We start from the raw sequence: 20240 nt of genomic DNA, 5'->3' as shown, positions 1-20240 counted from the left end.
AGTTTATAAACCATGAACACCTGCGACCTTGCCGAGCTTTCTTTATAGTACAGTAGGAAAATATTTTGACAATGGATGTTTTAGGATTTTAGCCAATCACCCCCAAGGGGTGGCTGATCTTTTGTCCAATTAGACTATGAAGAAAAAATGTCTATAAAAGAGTTTGTAAAATAATTAAATAAATCAATCTTGCTGCACAATTCCTGCCTGCTGGATTTCTCTCCTCCTCCTTACAGCTGCAGGATATTGTAATACTCTTCCATGGGGTGCAGTCCTTCAAGGACAGGCTGCTTCAGAGTGGGTCCCACATGGAGTCGCAAGTCCTAGCAGGAAACTTGCTCCATTGTGGGCTCCTTTCTCCATGGGCCCACACGTCCCTGCCAGGACTCTGCTCCAGCACATGCCTCCCATAGGTTCACAGCCTGCTCTAAGGCGTCCACCTGCTCCAGCGTGGGTGTCCTCCATGGGCTGCAGGCGAATCTCTGCTGCACCATGGGCCTCCATGGGCTGCAGAGTCACAGTCTACCTCACCATGGTCTGCACCACGGGCTGAAGGGGAATCTGCCTGGAGCACCTCCTTCCCCTCCGTCTCCACTGACCGTGGTGTCTGCAGAGTTGTTCCTCTTACATGTTCTCACCCTACTCTTCTTTGGCCCCCATTACATCTGCAAAATAATCTTTTTACCCCTTCTTAAATGTGCTATTGTGGAGGCATTGCTCCTGCCTCTGATTAGCTTGGCCTTGGCCTTGGAGGCACCATGGATTGGCTCTGCTGGACATGGAAAAAATTTCCAGAAGCTTCTCGCAGAAGCCACCCTTGTAGTCCCCTTGCTAGCAAAACCTGGGCCTGCAACCCAAATATGAAGCATTTGACAAAAGATTTCATGCACACTTAAGTAGCTCTTCTTCTATACTTACTATTCAAGTGGAGCATTCTGCAATACTTTGGTTATGAATTAAATTTGCTGGAATGCCATTTGAAATTAATGTGTAGTCAGCTACCCGAGGCAGAAGTGAAAACAAAAACAATCATCTCCTTCCACCTCTAGATGACCTTAAGACAGGGATTTTATACAAAACCTTGGAAAAAGGTGGTAGCAGAACAGCTGTTGCTAACATGATATTTATAATAGCCATGCATGTAAGTACTTATATCCTAAATATATTTATATATATTGTGTATGTATATATATAAAAATATATATGTGTATGTATACATACACACACACATTTCTGACCAATAGTTCAATTTGATCTTAGAAGTCTTTTAACATCCTTATTGATTCTGTGATTCTATACTGATAAATATTTTTTAAATGGAAGAAAGTGACACAAGCAGAATAACCATTCATCAAAATCAGTCCTACCTTGGGCTTTTCATTCACAGACATTTCCACAGCACATTCCATGGAATCATAAAAAGTAGACTATCCTGAGTTGGAAGGGACCCATCAGGGTCATCAAAGTCCAACTCCTATTCCTGAACAGGACAGCCTGAAGAATCACACCATACATCTGAGAATATTGCACAAATTCTTCTTGAGCTCTGTCAGGCTCGGTGCTGTGACCACTTCCCTGGGGAGCCTGTTCCAGTGCCCAACCACCCTCTGGGTGAAGAACCTTTTCCTGGTATCCAACCTAAACCTCCCATGACACAACTTCAGGCCATTCCCTCAGGTCCTGTCACTGTCACCACAGAGGAGAGATCAGTGCCTGCCCCTCCTCTTCCCCTCACAAGGAAGTTGTAACTGCAGTGAGGTCTCCCCTCAGCCTCCTCCAGGCTGAACAGACCAAGTGACCTCAGCTACTCCTCACACGGCTTCCCCTCAAGGCCCTTCACCATCTTCATTGCCCTCCTTTGGATACTCTTTAACAGCTTAATGTCTTATATTGTAGCACCCAGACCTGCCCCCAGCACTCAAGGTGAGGCTGCCCCAGTGCTGAGCAGAGCGGGACAATCCCCCCCCCTTGCCCTGATGCATCCCAGGACACAGGTAGCATTCCTGGCTGCCAGGGCACACTGCTGACTCAGTGTGAGAGTTCCTATGAACAGGGAAAGGCCAAGTGAGACTCTGATTTTAAGAAATCCAGCAGAGATCTGAAGTACTGCCTTTCCCATGTTGTACAGAGCTATCTAAGATAACAAAATTACCATTAGTAGTGGAAGTGATGTTGCATTGCGGAGTACAGTTGTACACTGGAAAGCAACTTGATGTGAATGAATGAATCTATGTTGAGCATCATTCCTGTACTGCTAGACTGCATCTAGCATCTGATCAACATAGCTTTTAGCCGACTCAGTAGTCTGGCATTCTTAAGGGTATTTGTAACCGCTAATACTGCCCTGATTGGCAGCAATTACACATCCCCACACAAAGAATACATTTCTCTTTTGTTTTGCACAAAAAAAAAAGAGAAAAAAGAAGAAAAACTTGAAATGACCACAGTGAACCTAATGCAAGTTATGATAATGACCGTCTGTCATCTGGGAAATCCAATTTCCAATGTATTTTTTTTCTGAGACAAATTTCATATGGCTAAATAAATAATGCAAGTCCTGACTGGAGAGCAATATAAAAGTTCCACTCTGCAAAATAAATTCTCTCTCTGAACATTCATTTTTTTGGTCATAACCTTTTCTCTATTTATACTTACATGAAAAATAAACTACTTTATTCCTGCATTTTTTCCAACAAATTGATGAAGACATTGCTTTGTTTCAGTATTTTTGTTTTCACACTCTCTAGAGAAATGGGAAATTATGCCATATTCAAACTGAGATATTAAGTAATTTTCAGTATCGGAAAAAAGAGACAAGCCCTGGAGTACAGAAAAAAAAAAAAAAAAAAAGCAGAAACAACTGCAGCAGTAGTGATATGAGATTTTCTACCAATCAATTAAAGGAGAGAACAGGTAAAATTCCTTCAGGATTTAAAACACTGTAATAAAGTGGGTTAATGATATGAACACAGGCTAATCATATTCTTTTTTGCATTTTTTGTACATAACATGCATGGAAGAAAGGAAACTAAAGGACTTTTTGTTGCCTTATTGCTGAAAATACAGTTAATTTCTGTTTGCGTACAGTGTAACATCCATGGTGTAATTGGCAGCACTGACATATGTCCACATGCTGTGTGTCCCTAATGACCCAAGCAGTGCTTTTGCCTGCACTGCTCCACCTCTGCCAGCTGCCTGATGGACTCCTGCTGGCAGGAGTCCCTTTCCAACTGCTTGCCACTGACCCTCATGGTTCAGTGGAAATCAAGCCAGGGATGGTATATCCTTTAAATTCACACTGGCTGGTAGATACCTTCAGGGAGAGCACTCAGCTTTCAAAGGCTATTTCTGCCTTCGGTCCCTGAAGGTGAATCATCCAAGCTGCTGTCCTTTAGTGCTGAACTTGGAATAGCCAATTTATTCTCCATTTCTCATCTTCTGTCATTTTTAATTTATCAGTTAGATATCAGATATTGTGAGTGCTCAAGCTGAAGTTTGGGAGTTAAGCCTGAGGATTTCCAAGGCCAAGAGAAAACATAATGCTGTTCTGCTAAATCACCCAGGGAAGCCAACTGAAACTGCAGAACTCATTACCTGACCCAATGTAAATTTTTGTGTTGCTTCCTTGAGCTAATTAACTAAGTGTCTTTAGAGATCATCTGAATAAAACATCAACCACAGCAGTGAGAGCAAAAAGAAACAACTCCTTGCAAATGCAGTTTACCGGTGTTCTCTCTTTTAATACACCTTTAGTCCAACCTTCTACAAATTACAGCTTTTATACAAGTGCATACTGAACCATCTAATAATTTTTTTGCTGAGTAAAAATAAAAATTAAAAGAAAATGTGTGTCAGGCTTGTGTGCCTGTGTGTGTACTAGTATAAATAAAATAAAATATTCAGCTGGTAACTGGAGATGTCTTTTTTTAAAGACTGTTGGCAGGCAGAGCCCAAGCTCACCATGAAGGTGAAAATGTATGCCTCTGTGTTAATAGCTGCTGGTTTCATCAACACAGTCCAACTGGTTAACCAAAGAATCAGGTAGCTAGCAGGACAGCTGCCAGCTTTCATTAATAGCTTGAGAAATAACAAAGCAAGAAGCAGTTGCTGGAGAGAGGTGGTCTAGAAAAAAACAGGAGAAAGAATAAGTGGATGTATCACTTCTTTATGTGCCCTTTCTGGTGCTCATAATACGTCATTTCCCTTTCTTCAGTTTCACTCCACCACTCATCACGTGATGCCTAAATAAGCTGTTCTTTTCTTAACAGTGACATTGTAGGACAAATTTCCTTAGATGATTCCATGTTGTGCCAGAAAAAGTCATAGAGTCATAGAATGGTTTGGGTTGGATGGGACCTTAAAGATAGCCATATATTATTTACATTTCAAGTGCCTTAGATGAGAGAAAAAATACCATACTAGGAGTAAGTAAAAAAAGTATGGGGTAGACTGCATAAAAAGTCAGAGTGACATTTTCCTCAAGTTTTAGTCAATTGACTTCCATAAACTTCAAGAAGGATATTTCCTGACTTATTAGTCAAGTCCTACTTTTGCCTTGTTGTTTTTGTTACTGTTATTTAGTTTTTTATTTTGTTTGATTGGGTTTTTTGTTAGTTTTGTTTCATTTTTAAGATGCTGTAATGATTAAAGTTTTCATAAAACCCAAGAGAAGTTCTAGGAATAAATTCTGAGAGGCCTTCAATGGTTCAGGAAGCATGATAATCCTTTCACTTATGGCGAAACAAATGACTCACAGTCTATCCCATAAATGAGGATCACCCTTGACCTAAGCTAGCTCTTTCACTCCATTTGAAGGGTATTTATGTGTGTTTGAATGACACAGGCACTATGGAAATCGTAACTTGTTATAGGATAAACATAAAATACAGATGCTCTGCACAGACTTGAGAAATAATTTCATACAAGATGCGAGGACTAATGCAGGTGATGTTTTTTTCTCCTATTTGTAAGATAAATAGCAATGGCAAATAGCAATACAAATGATCCATGCAACCTGGGCTTTTTCAGTGTCTGCTCAGTGAGGCAGAAAAAGTTTCAGTTTCAGCTGGTTGATGTACACTTTGATTGCTGACCCTTGAATCCCAGGGAAATAAGAAAAGGAGAATGAAAGCAGAATTCAAGTGGCCTTCCCTCTGCTGAAGTGGCAGAGGCCCTGAGTCTAGCCATCAACATTAATGAAAAGCTGAGCCATTGCACAAGCCTGATCAATCACAGAAAATAGAACAGTCACATCTAAATTCAATTTCAGGGGCTGATCTTTTATATTCCCCCAAAGTCTCTAATTGCCAACACACTTATTCCTTCATTTGCAGTAAATGTTCTCTTGTGAAAATCCTTGTACTCATCAGCTAGCTCCTAGATGTGATCTCAGTCTAGCAAAATAGTTCTGAATTGAGATTTTCATAAGTCTTAGCCATCCAAGCCAGTATCGCAGCTTTTGTTTAATTAAACAGCTCTTGTTTAATACCTTTTACCTATCCCAGTTACAAATGTTTTTAACTTTGTTTACAAATGCTACTTAAGTTGTGGACTTGACAGGGAACAGAAGGAATGCCTGCCTAATGTCCTGTGACAGACAAAGGTGGCTGGAGGCAGCCAAACCTGAGAAGTGGGTAAAGGTGGAGCCTTGTTTCTTAAAAGTAGCTGCCCTTCAGCATAAGAAGGAAATAAGCTATGCCATGGTAAGTTAAAGGAGGACAAGGGAGATAATTTACTCTGTTCCCTTGCACACCAGACTGAACTGGAGATGAAGGGAAGGAAAAAGCCCTCTGCTGCCAATTCACACAGCGCCTTTATCTGATCCCGGGCCAGAACAACTATTTGCTTTTGAAGAAACTACCGTATGTGTATCAATACAAAGGTGATTCTTAAGACACCTTGACACTAGCAGAAGGTGAGAGATGTAAGGCTGGCATAACAGAGGCAAGCTTAAAGTGGGACAAGCATCAGGAAAGCTGGGTTGGCTCTACTGGAACATAAAGTCCACATTTGTCATTGCAGAGGAAGGTGGGGAAACTACCACAGACTGCAGAGCAATGTGAATGGTATTAAAGAATTTTTCATTAGTGTCTGTTCAAATGCAAAACTAATTTTCACTTTGCCATGTTTGTAGTGTCTTTTCTTTGCTTTCTGCTGACTTCTGAGCTCTCAAACATTTTAGCATGAAAACACATTAGTGAACTGTAAGCTTAATTCCTCATATATTTGAAATATCTATTTGATTTTAAGAGTTATTGTTCATACTCTATTGGATATTGTCAAAATAATCTAATCATTGTGGGGGGAATGGGGGTGGGGAGAATCAGTGACTTGTGACTTTGATAGCTAAAAACTAAAAAAAAAAAATTATATTGATATAACTAAAACTGTTCCAAAATTACATTAAAGCTCTCTGTACATAAAGAAGAATATGCATGAGCAAAATATGGATTTGGGGGGTAGAGATTAGAATACTGTAACTGATTAGTGAGCAATTAAGAAGCTAATTGAAAAACAAAACTTAAATAAAGAATTAATTTAAATGCTTTCAAATTATTATAGGAGAAAACAAGTGTCATTTCAATTTACTAAAGGAGAAGAGAGAGAATATATTAGTAAGATCAGTTTTCTGACACACCCCTTTCTGGCCTCTTTTCTGACTTTTGGCTAGCAGCATCATATAAATGTTAAAGATATACATGGCCAAAATTTCAAATACTGGCATCTCAGCTGTCTCTGCATTATTTTTTCTTGTTGACTTGCTATGTCTGTCTTCAAAGATGCCATTCTCTGTGAGTAGAATGGCCAATCCCAAATGACTGGAATTGGAAATAATAATAACCTACTTGTAATTCTTATAAATCATTACAAATCCTGAACCTCATTTGACAAACTTGTTTATTCCCCCAAATTCAGAAGCATATGCAATGCTGCTCTGGAGCTTGTACACACTGTCACAAATCAGGATGCAAAAAACAGAGCTTGCAGCAAAGTGGTTCATTGTCAAAGTTCAGAAGCATGAGAAAAATAAGAAATAAGAAACTGATATAAGTAGTGTGATCTGAATATTAGTTTTGCCATCCTGAACTATGCATTCTGTATGCATTTTCAGTTTCACAAAGCACAACTGTTAGCTCAGCTCAACCCTTTAGATAGATGCTAGTGGAACAGTATAAACCAGCTGAACTTTATTATCAGGAGTATAAAGGGTCTCAGAACAAGATTAGCTGCTGCCGCAGCTGTTAAGTAAAAAAAAAAGCCCAACAGCCCTGTCCCTTCTGCAAACCCAAGCCCCAAAACACACAGACACACACAGATGTATCAGTCTGTGAGAAGAATATATTCTGAAAAGAATGATATATTGCCTGACAGCTGAAAGAATGATTAAAAACTGATATTTCTGGAATCAGAAGGCACTACCAGGGGAAACATTAGAAAGAAATGACTTGAGAAAGGATAATTTAAAGCTCTTAAAGGCTAACCAGTCCCAGGGTTCTATATCATGTTATCATTGCTGTGTAAAGTGTATTGTGCGATTGTCATATTTGATCTTTATTATAATCACGAATAAATTGTTCTTAGCTTTCACCTCTCTCATGCCACATCATCATGAATGTGTAACAGGAAAATGTGTAAGGAGATCTGATCTCAAAGACCCTTTTAACACTATCAAAAGAAAGATGGAAGGCATAAAGTAGACTGCACCTCAGCTTTTCTGTGGCTTTGAAGAAAATCAGAAGTCTTTCCTGCCCTTGCTAGTCTTTGTCAAAGAGCCAAGTGACAGCTCCAGAAAGTCAGTCTAATTCAAAAAGGCTAGACTCTGACATTCATGATTAACAAAGCATCCATTCGGAGGAGACTTGACAGTTAAATGACTGGAGTGATCCTTTCAGAGAAACAAACAGTTCATTTACAAATTACACTTCATTAGTTTGGAGAAGATTACTCTAATTGCAGATGGCAAATTGCAACTAAAGCTGCATAATTTTAGTGGAAGTACCAGTAAAACTTAATTTTCACTAAAACTACAAGCTTAGAGATGAACAGCTCCCTCCACACCTCAAACTGCAAGAAGGTAACAAATTATTATAGCCTAGACTCTTAAGGCAAGTTTAATGGGACTGGGAGGCAGAGCAAAGATGTTTCAGGAACACATGTACTTATCTGTATTATTTAAATTTTTAAATATACTCATCATTTTTGTAGGCCTATTAGGGATCCAGAGATGCTTGTGCATAGGGGTGGTCAGGGATTTTTTTTTCTAACCCAAAAGCTTATAGTCAAAACCAAATGCACACCTTAAATGAGAAGATATTGAAGGGAACATGGAATTTCAAATAAAAGTTTTAAGAAGTGATTGTTCAAGTACAGGACTCATTTAGCAGGCAAGAAGTCCAACAGATATCAAGAAAGTTGTTATCATGGTTCAAGAGTCTTGCCTCATAAATTCCTTTCTAGCAGTTAATTATTAATACAGAGGTTGACAACTTCAGTAAAGGACTAAAGGCTCTTACAAAACAATGGTACCTAACTGGTTTTTGAAAGTATCATAAGGAGGAATTTGAAATGGGGCCTTTTTGTCAAAGAATAAGTGGAATCATAAAGGTGGGGTCTCCTAGATTAGTGCCTTCATATTTTTTTAATAACAAGCTTGGAAGACTGGATTCACCCCAATTTCCAGAAGGAAATTCCTCCTGCATCTTGCTGTGATATTCTTCTATACAGAAATGTTAATCAAAAACTTTTTTCTATATCTCTGTAACTGTCTTTTAGCTTCAGAATTACAATGGCTTAATCTTCTCTTACAGATTTCCATAGCCGATGATCCTTTCTATATTTCCTCCACAAAACCAGTGACATCTAAGTCATCATATTGACCCTGATGAGTCAATTCACTTTAGGAAAAGAAAAGCATACAGAAACTGGAGTCTGAGATTTCTGATGACAGATAACACCCTAATAACTGATAACATGATAAATTATTTATAATCCATCTACATTCCTGAAGACATAATAATGTAAAATAGTAGTGACATATCAACAACACAAGAATTCTTTTCTTTTTCTATTTTCCTCAGGTATTTTGTCAAATTTTTGATATATTTTTTCAAATCTAATTATTTGAAACTTATCTTCTGATGAGTTAAAAAATCTTCCATGTCAAGCAGGCAAAAGCAAAGGAATAGGCAAAGCACAGTAAGTGCAGAGAGGCTAACTGTAATCATTGCATGACATCATTCATGTTAACATTTCTGTTGGTCAAGTGGCAACTTTGAAGTTCCTGAAGTGAACTAACAGCACTGTGCATGCTTCATGCACACATCCCATTTGTTTTTAACTACATTGCCACAAAAAAGAAAGAAAGTGAAAAACAGACAGATTCTTAACATTTTGGCAAAACTGAGTGAAACCCAAAAATAAACAAATAATCTCCCCAACAAACCAATCAACCAAAACAAAAAAACCAAGCTAACCCAAAACAAACCAAAAACCAAACCACTAAAAAACAAACCAAAAAACCAAAACCTAAAAGAAACCCACAGCAAGCCTCACCAGGGAGAACTGATTCATTATGTCAGGTCCTCAGGAGTTTCTAAAACAGATTTGGGCAGTGACTTTCTGACATGACTCAGGTTGTCAAGCCAGCGATCAAGTGATTTGTGTTGTGACAGTTTTCTACAGGTCAGATCTAGGAAATGGGATTATTTTTGTTCAGCAGGAAAAAGCAAGACAATGACAAGGTCAGAGAATGGAGCAGACATGAAGACATAAGGAAAACTAGTGGTAAAGTGATGGCTTTTGTAGCCATGTTTCCAGCCAAAGATTTCTAATTTATGGTCCAATACACTTCTCTTACACAGGATCCACAATACCTTTTCAAAGAGGTCCATTAATTCAAAAATGAAAGCAAAGATACTATATTTTAAGGGGATAAATTTTAACAACATCCTTATACATCTTCAGTGTATGCTAATGAGATTACAGAGATATGAACCCAAACAAAATTTTATAAAGAGAAATTTATACGAAGTTATGACAACAGGTGAGGAAGACATCAATGCAGATGTAGTACAATCTGCAATAATGGTAACACACAGAAAGTTTAGTTTGGAGACCCCAGTATTTTCCACTTAAGAGCTTTGAATACTGGTCAGCCTAAATTCAACACATATCATAAAAACTGTAGAACTTTATCCATTCCAGGTCAGTTTGAAGAGTGTATGTTAACTGGCTTGTCTAAAACTTCACCATGCAGCTGGAGAAGAACCTCTCTTTGAAATTCTAGAAGCATTGAAATAAACCAACTTCAAAGACAACTGAATTCTATCTACCTATTAAGTCATGTCAGGATCTGAAATACATCTATAGTACTATTCAGCTGCTTAAAAGTCTATTGGATATTACAGATAATATATTGAATTCCATATTCCTTCTTGTTAACTCTCACACACTACTCACCTTGTATAATAAGTGTGTGTTGAGTGTGTGGGCTTGACTGGGAATGGCATATATGCAAAGCAGCGCAATTCCGTCCTGTAGATTTCACCACATTTGATTTACTTATTTAAACAATATTTCTAATATTTTCAAATCCCCATGGATAGATGGTGCAAATCTCAAAAATAGAGTCAATTCTATGATTACTACACTTGGAAATTTCTGTTTAACCATGGAAAACTATATTCATGTAGAACCCTTGAAAGTGGAAAATTTCAAATGTAAAAGTGTGGACACATTTACTTTGGTGCACCCACTTCATCTACTATTGCAAAAGATTATCTGTCAGCAGCTGATGTGGACACATACCCTTCACTAAGTAATGTTTTTCTACTTTACATGGGAGGGAATGTTCATTTCTTAATAGTAGGAAGTGATCTCAGTCATGTTACTCCTAGACTTTTGCCATGCCCAAGGTGATATATCACTCAGATTTTATATTACAATAGATTCAAGGACTGTATTTGCTTTCAAGTATCATATTTCTTAGTTGAAATACAGTAGCATTGATGTTTTCCCTGCAGAATAGTTCTTAATACTTTGCAGAGGCTTGACTTTCAGAGGTTTTGTGGATGTTACTGAAAATATTTTGATGAAGGAAGCATCCCATGATACTGGAAGAATCATTCACAAGAGACAAAAATTGAATCTAAATGGAGGGTAAAGAATTTAGAGCACAAAGCTTGCAACCCCTACACTTACTAAGACTTTTCTATACTACAATAAAAAGTTATTTTGCATTTGCACAGGACTTCTCTGTCTAAGGTATTTAGATTTTAACTAAAGTGAAAGTCCATGGAAAGCAGGGGAAATCTGCTGCTAGGACTAATATCTTAGTATTATTTCCATTAGTAGTATTTCTATTGCTTTGTTTTGCTGAAGGCAGGTCTTCAAATGGTATGTGATTTACAGCGGCTGATCTTTGGGTAACAATGTGTAAGCCAGACTAAGTAGTGGTGAAATACCATGGAGGGGATCAAAGCAGTTACATGATACATCAAGCCAGTGGCGACCTCAGGAGGTTCTAGTGCTACCCCTGCTCAGAACAAGCTCAGCCATGGGGTCTGACTGAGTTGTTCAGGGCTTTATTGCAAGGAGTTTGGAAATCCTACAAGGAGAAGGGCAACACCACCTCCCTGTGCCCTCTGCTGATCCCTGGTTGCCCTTGTGGGGAAAAACTTGTCTTAAAACTTAAAACTTCTCCTGTTTTGGCCAATATCTCTCATTCTCCCACTGGAAATCACGATGAAGAGTCCATCCCCACCCCTGTGATCCGCTTCACTCTGTACTGGCGTGCAGTCAGGTGCTCTGAAGCCATATCTGCTCCCACTGAACCAATCCCACAATCTCCCTTTGCAGGGTGGGTGTTCCAATCCTGCTGTCTCAGTGAGAACCTGAATGTGATGTTTCTCCTGCTCTCTAGCCCAAGCTGGACAATGTTTCACTCTTAGCCAAGCCAACTTGAAAGTTCCCCATCACACCCTTCTATCTCACATGCCCACAGAAGTGCACCAAGAGGACTTGGTCTGTGAATATTCTTGCAGCTGTAGTGAGGCTGTGTTGTCCATTTAGTCTTTGGCAGTACTGCTATCTGTCAGAAAGGAAAAGATGTTTAAATAATACAGCTAAAATGTTTGGAAAAAATAGGTAAGTTTCTTCATTAGAACTGACAAAGCAGCAGCAAGTTTCAACTTAAGAACAGGTGAAAAGCAATGGGCCTAAGTTGAACCTAATTAAGTTCCTTAGTTGAACAAATAGAGGAAAAAAAGGTAATTAGCACCACTCCACTAGCAACGTGCTTGACACCGGATAATTAGCCTTTTGGAAAAGTACCAGAGAGCACTGCAGTGCTACAACTATGCAGGTTTTCAGACTAGCTTAGAAAGATCTGCATAATGGAGTCGTCAGTGTAATGATTTCCCAGAGAACATAAGAGGAATGTGGTAAGTGACTTTGTTGGAAGTGGAAAGATGTGTTTGTTCTTAACAGACGCTTTTAACACTGTGCAACAGTTTTGTTCCTACAAAAGCCCAAAAAATTGCTTCAATATGTATTTGTAATCTAAATGTATAATCTGTTTTATAACAGTGGTATGAAGAACTTTCCCATTTTTAGGGGAAGGTGGAACAGGACTGTGCTTCAGCCACATTTTTAGTATTTATGTGATTTTTATTATTAGCAATATTGTCAAATACTTCTCAGACCAACTTTCAGTAGAAAAAGATCCTTAAATAATATTTGAAGACAGGCGAAGCAACAGACAGGAGAAATGCCAATCTGTAAATACTGTGTTTCTACTTCTCAGTTATTTGGAGCATTGTATGGGATTAGGGCCTATTTATTAGGATAAGGCTTGAAGCAGAATATATATTGCTTTACTGTTATGAAGGAATGCTGCATTGCTTACAGTTTATTTTGCCCTTGAGTGCCATAATGACTTTTTACCTGTATTAAATCCTTGTTTTTTTGTAAAGAAATGCATGCTCTTGTGCCTTAATGAGTCCTCAAATGTAATATATAATCAAATATTATAAATCTGCAATTGCTACATTCCCTGTTCACACATACCAGTATACAACACAACTTTATTTCTGGTGGATCTGTCACTCCAGCCTACTGGAGATTTCCTAGAATTGAAGTACTTTTGTCAGTCTCATCTTCCTTAGAACCTGATGGAAGTGTGGGTGTTTGTTTCTGAAGTTCCTTACAATAAAACAAAAAGGACCAAAACCTCTAACTAGGTAAGGTTGAGTGTTTCCTAGTAGATAAAGGAGCAAAAGAAAGAAATAGTGATTGCATGATGATTCCAAATGTCCTTTCCAACAGTAGCTAGCACTGCTATGTTTTGGTTTAACCCATACAGGTTTCCTCTATTTGGCACTGACACCAAGGGAGAGCTTCTCATTGATTTTGATAGTAGCACTGCTAGTATCAACTCTGAGGGACATTTGTAACTACACTTCCTTGTTTTTACATGGCAAAAAACAGCCTAAAAAGTGGAACTTAAAGTGGCAAAGCTGATTAATTAGACAGCCATTGGCACGAAGTTTGAGCAGCTAAGAATAATGTAGTATCTCTTTACTGTACCATGTCATCCAGCCTTATACTGTGTATTTTGTCTATTTCAACAAAACTTGATTTAAGGTCACTTAATAAAAATGCTTCAGAACTTTAAAGCTTTTCTGATGTTGATGGATCTCCCTATAGGTTTTCTGTATAGCAGACATTCCCTTGAAAATGTTTTATCTCAAGTTATGTTACAGTATGCCATATTACAGAAATATTTCATCTACCTACACTAATAGAAATCAAAATCTCCCAAAACCTATGGTGATTGTATTTGTGAATTAGTGAATTACTGTAGCTAGAAATATTTTCTGTCCCTTCATTATAAATAAGGAAAATCCAGTTAGCTAAGCTACATCACTGTGAATAAATTAGGAGAGTAGAGATGATTGATCAGTCTCATTTTTTTATGTATGTGAAAAGGATACAGAACTGTGAAATAAGTCAACTTATTTTACACTTTAGTGAATAACTATCTTCTTGTCTCTTTTTTCTTTCTGTGTACATAGCAATATATAGTTAATATATATCAAATCACTATTTTCAAATAGAATCTGTGAATCTAAATGCTTCAAACAGCCACAGGGGCATATTTATTCCAAAGAGTGAATCCAAAATGACACAGCTAATGAGCGTGTCCTTGAAGGACTTAGGCTGCATTTATGCATATGTAATTTGGTTGAGATGGATTCATTAAGGAAAGGCAGAGATGTCCATATTACCTGAAGCATATTTGAAGAGAACATCTGTTTTGCTAAATGGAGAGCATTTTTGAAATGAGAATGAGCAAGAGACCTCATCTTTGCACATGGAAAGAAAAGAAGGAAGAAGGACTTAAGAAAGAGCAGTTAAGTACCAGCATCTGTTAACATGCTCTGGTGCAAGAAAATACCCATGCAGAAAACTGCATGTTTTCTGGGCTGCCTGGACCAACCCATATAGTTCAAAGTATGAATATTCATCATGCTGTTAGAATCCATAGAAATAAAAACAAAGAGATTTTTCCCTATGCTGTGTTCATCTCCAGTTCTTTCTAATATTTCTCAGGCAATCCATACCTGCACATCTGTTCACTTGTACAATTATTACAGCATTCTGAGAGAGGGATTCAAAGAGAGGCAAAGACAAAACTTTCAGGCAGATGTTCTGCATCTGTATGTAGTGCAGCTGCAATGGATCCAGAAAAGATTCAACTGGGACTTACTTTGGAGTGAGAAGCATTGGCATGCAATATAGCTATGACTGACTTCACTTATCTACCCTTTGAAGTCAAAGCGCCATACAGTTACTAGGCACCCATGCAAGTCAAGTATATTCTCCATATGTAATGTCCGGGTACACAACAATATATTTTGTAAAATCACATTCTGCGGAATAAATGATTAACAAGGTATAACCAAAGGAATATAAATAAATAGCCATATGTATAAATAAAGGATGAATGACCAACAAATTTGTGTCTGGATCAACACAAAGCCATGCTCACTTAAGCCAGCGGTTTGTCAAGATTATGCCAGGTTCTGCTTTGCAGCATGGCTTAACAAGGTCTGCAGATACCAGAGTGTGTGTGCAGCGAGTTCTGATCATCAGAAAAGTCCAAGTTGTGGAGACCTCCTCCTTTATTCTTCATATAAAGTTCTGTACTCTTGCACTTTAAGCTTGGGTTTCTTATATTAATCCTTCTAAGAACAGAAACTATAAAGAACTTACCTACTCTCCACTGCTAGAACAAAAGGTTCCAGTATGAAGCAGAGCACAGATTGTGGAGAAATTTGTTATACTCATATTGTATCTTGTGTTATTTTACCATATATTTATCACATTTCAAAAAGTAAAAATTCTGTATTTTTTACTTCTGAACTGCTCTTAATGAAGCACCATGTCTGGTTTACTTTATGCACTGTAAAATATTAATGTTTTCCTGTGGAAAAATAAGAAAGAGTTAAAGTTTCTCAGTTCTGTGTTAGAGTTTTCTTCACATTCAGACAGCAAATCACCAAGGGAGGGCTAACCTTGTGAAAACCTCATGTTATACTGTGTCCATTACAATTCATTCTGTGAAGCTAAGGAAGGTGTAAGATATCCCACTGCTTTCCTTCTCTGTTTTATTGAGATAGTGGATGAGTCTTTCATATTTTCATGGCTATTATAGTTAACATAATGATATTTCCATATATACCAGAGCTCAGATTTTTAATTAAAAATAGGTCCTGAGCAGCAGGACAAGCATTCTATGAATGCGAAAAATTATTTCTTGATTACAAGGTTTTAATCATGTGTCTACCTGAAGCATGACAGGAAATGCATAAATACTTTCTATCTCTTCCTCATTAAAATTAAAAACACTGCACAAATTAAGCATGAGTCATATGTATAAGAATGCAAGGGATGAAAATTTCAGAGGCACTGCATGTAGGTCATATCAGCAGCTGAATACCTGCTGTTACAGTCTCAAGCTTTCCCACAATAGCATCAACCATCCATTACGCACTTAGAGTAAGAGGTAAAAGTAGAGTATAGACAGGGACCAAAGGCAGTGATGTTTATTTTTCAGGCAGAATAAAATAAATAAATGAACTATTTGATCAATATACTAGAAATAAGATAAAAATCTCCAAACCTCCAAATGAAAGAACTTTAATTTAGCTTATGAATTCCACACAAAATGAAGACAAATCAATACATGGATTTTCCTGTACTACTTAATGATTCATCACTCTCTTAATATTAATATGCTGTCCTAAAAATACATTATATATAAGTAAGATGAAGTGGAAAGTGAAATTTGTATTTAATAGCTACAGACCATGGTAGTGTTTCTGGCAGATAAAATGAAAGAGTAATTGAGGAACCCAAGTAAATGTGCACTTCTTATTAACTTCTGCTAACTTCTCATCTGCTTCCAACAACATGAATGTATATCATAAACATCCAACAGTATTTTGATAATGGCAAATCCACCGCATTACTCACTGCTAAATACAATTAGAGAATAAAACCAGAAATAATTCTGAGCATTACCTAGCTGAATTTTAAATTAAAAATACATTACATACAGAAATAGAGTGGTGGTGAATGGAGATAGGCTGTGCCTGTGATTTACCCCAACTTCTTAGTGGTTTGCTTCCCATTTTGTTCCAACCCCTATATCTTTATTTCTTAAAATTCAGATATGGAAAACAATGAATTAAAGTTTTTCTTCCTCTTAACTTCAGGTTGGGAACAAAATTGAGGCTTCTAATTTCAACTTTCAGCCATCATACTGTTTTTCTCTTTTCTGGAACATGTTGTCCTACTTGAAAATATTTAATTCCTTTGCTTTCCCTTGGAAAAACTGAGAGGCAACTTCCCCATTTTGTTAAGGTAGAGGAAAAGTCCCCTTCAACTAGCTGACTGGACTGAACTGATTGCAATTGGATTCCTCTTCTAACTTGCTACTTTTTAAACTGCGCATCTTCCTTTTATATGATGAGAATATTGATCAGTGAATTGATGAATTATTGACTGAATAGTGAATTTCAAACCCACACTACTTTTATTTATTTCATCTTACAGTCAAGACATATACTTTCTCCTGTTAGATGCATTTCTGCAAGGATGGAAAGCTGAGGAAAATTATCAATAAATGAAAACTTCCGTTTCACGGATTGAAAGGGACAGCAGACTTCTGTTAAAAACACTGTGAAAGGCATAACTGTACATAGAGAAAACGCTTCCATTAGGCACCTGGGGCTGGCTGCCTCAGGCCTTTGCTGAGCAGTCAAACCTCATCTCTCATTTGGGAAGCTCTCCCTGTATTCTCAGCTGTGAGTCTGATCACTGCGCAGTTACCCTCTTGAAAGGCTGTTTTTGCCTGTTATCTGTTCTGTATTCTTCTGAAGTTCACTCTCTTTGTGATTGGCATCTCACGCCTCTAACATCACTTCTACATCAATAAGCTCTTAGCACCAGACTAGCCAATGCCATGGTCTCACCCCTCTGCAAAAGAGAAGTGCTGCTTTTACATTCCTTTTCTCTCTCCAGACTGCGCCACTGATTCTCAAAGGAGTCTTAAATCTAATGACTTCAAAATGCTAAGAGAGGAGAAAGGAAAGTCTCCATAAAACAAAGTTCTTCTGAAGTACTGGTGGGTAAAGTACTTGATCTTTGTTTCAAACCTGGCATGCATAACCATACAGAACTTATCCTACGAGGGCTGGAATAATAATAAAAAAAAAACAAATCAGAAGAAAGTTAAACCCCAGAACTGGTTAATGTTATGTTAGCAGCATTACTGAAAATGAGTGAACCCACAAGAAACCTAACAAACAAGTTGAATTCCAAAACTAAGCAAGAAGAGTTCTACTTAGAATTACAAGAAAATGATAAAAGCTTTTTAGAAGCACTTTAACATAGCATACATTACATGCAGGACCAGATTTTTACCATTTCAATTCTAAATAATACATGAGTCATAGGTTTATCAAACTGTTTACAGAGAATTCAGTTTTCAAAATGAACAATGGCAGATTAAGACCCAAGGTTAGAAATGAATTGTACATACTCAGCTGTGCAAGTATTTCAGGGATGTACAGGACTGATAGGAAAAAATGCAAGTTTCTGACCAGCAGGTAACAATTTTGTTTAGAAATAGTGATTTGAATAAAAATGCACATTAAATGGATTCAATTCTTAATATTAGGAGTGGCAAAGTTTTCACCAGTATCCCTTTCACTTGCAAAAGATGACACAGGCTTTACAGTCTGTATAATCAGGGGTTAAGGCTGCAATACTTGCCTTCTCAAACCTGCTGTGATGGTGTAGTATGTTCCTCAGCCATCAGAGACAGCTATGCAGGTGACAGATCATGCATCACAGCTGTGCCCTTCAGCTTTGGAGTATTCAGCCTTATTCAGCCCAGATTTTTAGTGCATTTGACCATGGCTTTTTTGGTCTGGTGTGGTTTGGTTTAGGTTGGGTTTTTTGTGGGTTTTGTTTTTCCTAAGGGTGAATGTAAGCAAGATGTGAATGTATCAAACCCCTTGCACTTATATACCTGTCGAGAAAGAAGAAATCTCAAATCTTTTCAAATCTTTTTTTAAAGTGAATATTAGGGCAAATATTACAGTATTACTTCTTCAATGTCTAAAGTGCTTTTCATTTTAAGAAAAAAGACAGTAAATACCAATTGCATGGGATAGATTTCTTTCCTCAGAGGTTTTACAACTGTATAAGAGCAGTAGAAGAACAAATGTGACAGCAGAGTAATTCTGCTGTTTTTAAAAAAATCTTCTGTAAAAGAGGTTATTTTGTAAGAAAATTCGCTCTGAATCTGTAAAATAAAACAGATAAAAGGAAGGTTTGTCTCCCATTCTTTTTCAAACAACAGGCAGAATATAATTTTTCATTAAACCTCGCTTAGTGATCAAGAAAGATGTAAGAACAATTTCTTTGCAGAATTTTATACACTATTTTTAAACTGGTCATAAGTCTTCCAAAAGTCTTAATGATGTGGACCACATACTCACATAATGAGTATGTGAACCGAAATTTACTTGCTTTGGAAATTGAGAAAGAATTTTAGATATGTGTGCAAAGTATTTTACCCCATCTTTTCTTGCAACTGAGCTACTTTCAGCACCATTTCTATTACATACACTTCTCACAAACATTGTCAGTCTGGGTTAAGCTTTTCATTGTAGACAAAGCTCAGCAGTGCTAACTAAACTAAGAATTTTCTTCTCTGATAAATGAACTCACTGCTGGCTATCCTATATATATATCCCATTATTCTCTGCTAGGAAGCAATAGATCAGCAGAAGTAGTTATTTTCTACAAGAGATTTCTTAGAGTGGTAAAAAAGAAATCTTCAGTGTATCTTAATTACTTCTGGATTTTTATTTTATATACTGATAAGAGAAATTAATTCTGACATTTGGAGAACTTCACAGGAAGTTGTCTCAGTAAAGCCATCATTAAAAGCGCTAACATGAATACTCCTTACTTAGCAGAAAATGATAATACAGATTTATGAGACTGGAATTTTGGCAAACAAGCAAAACCAGTTCACTGACAAATAGGTTTGACAGTGAATTTAATGAGTTTTTAATTAAGTAGACTGTAATGTTTACAGAACAAGGATGATATTGCTGAGGTTCATTTTTTTAATCAGTGGGCACTGAAACTAAAAAATGTTAATGCTATATATATTTTCAAAGGAAGTTTATCAAGGCATTTTGTAAAAGCATGATTTCAACATAGATTTCATCTCCTTTTTTCTTTGTCTTTGAATGATCCCTCAAAGACTGGAGAAACCATGCAGTTCCTGGAATGAACTGGCATTCTGTGTGGGGCTCTTTCTACAGTATACTGTCTGACTGGATCTCTACTGTACCTTAAAAAATTAACAAGACTTAAGCTTTAACTTTAGCATATAACTCTGGGTTATGTTCCAATAGATTCAAAGTATTTTCTTATTTTATAATGTCCTTGTGCTAAAACTTGGAATTTTCTGTATTCGTTATTAATGCATTTTATTAAAATACTAAATCTTTAAATAAATATTTTGATGATACACTCTTATTTCATATAAATTTGACACAGTGTGATTAGAAACACAAAAAAGCTACGTAGTTCTAAGTGTACTTCTTTTTTCCACCATCTAAATAACAGTGCAATGAAAGCCAAAAGATAAGCAG

General features: G+C 37.2%; 1 protein-coding gene across 7 annotated transcripts in view; it reads right to left on the bottom strand.

Annotated features, from left to right (window-relative positions):
• The window catches only part of LINGO2 (leucine rich repeat and Ig domain containing 2), a 512261-nt gene that overhangs the window by 98551 nt on the left and 393470 nt on the right, over positions 1 to 20240 (bottom strand). The window lies entirely within an intron of this gene.

This window comes from Aphelocoma coerulescens (genome assembly GCF_041296385.1).
Source record: "Aphelocoma coerulescens isolate FSJ_1873_10779 chromosome Z unlocalized genomic scaffold, UR_Acoe_1.0 ChrZ, whole genome shotgun sequence".
Lineage (NCBI taxonomy): Eukaryota > Metazoa > Chordata > Aves > Passeriformes > Corvidae > Aphelocoma > Aphelocoma coerulescens.
This window is presented reverse-complemented; position numbering and strand designations above follow the sequence as displayed.